We start from the raw sequence: 673 nt of genomic DNA on the forward strand, positions 1-673 counted from the left end.
AATATTGGGTTGCCTCCCAACAAGCGCTTCTTTATTGTCATTAGCTTGACAGAGGACTCTCATGGTGCCTCACAGATATTCAGAGCCATGTTGGAACCTCCCAACACCAAACTTAGAGTTTGAATGTGGGGGTTCAACACCAAACTTAGAAGTTGGTTGTGGCCTCCCAACACCAAACTTAGAGTTTGACTGTGGGGGCTCTGTTTGGTTCTGTTTTGAGAGAAGCTTTTCATGCTTCCTCTCCATGATGACAGAGGGATATCCTTGGGCCTTAAAAACCAAGGATTCATCATTCACTTGAATGGTCAACTCTCCTCTATCAACATCAATCACAGCCCTTGCTATGGCTAGGAAGGGTCTGCCAAGGATGATGGATTCATCCATGCACTTCCCAGTCTCTAGGACTATGAAATCAGTGGGGATGTAATGGTCTTCAACTTTGACCAGAACATCCTCTACAAGTCCGTGGGCTTGTTTTCTTGAATTGTCTGCCATCTCTAGTGAGATTTTTGCAGCTTGCACCTCAGAGATCCCTAACTTCTCCATTACAGAGAGAGGCATGAGGTTTACACTTGACCCTAAGTCACACAAGGCCTATGGTACAAGGTATTGAAAACTTCCCAGGATCCTGTCTCTTTTGAGGCAGTTTCTGCTTAGACAAGTCATCCAGTTC

This window comes from Arachis duranensis, chromosome 9 (assembly GCF_000817695.3).
Source record: "Arachis duranensis cultivar V14167 chromosome 9, aradu.V14167.gnm2.J7QH, whole genome shotgun sequence".
NCBI lineage: Eukaryota > Viridiplantae > Streptophyta > Magnoliopsida > Fabales > Fabaceae > Arachis > Arachis duranensis.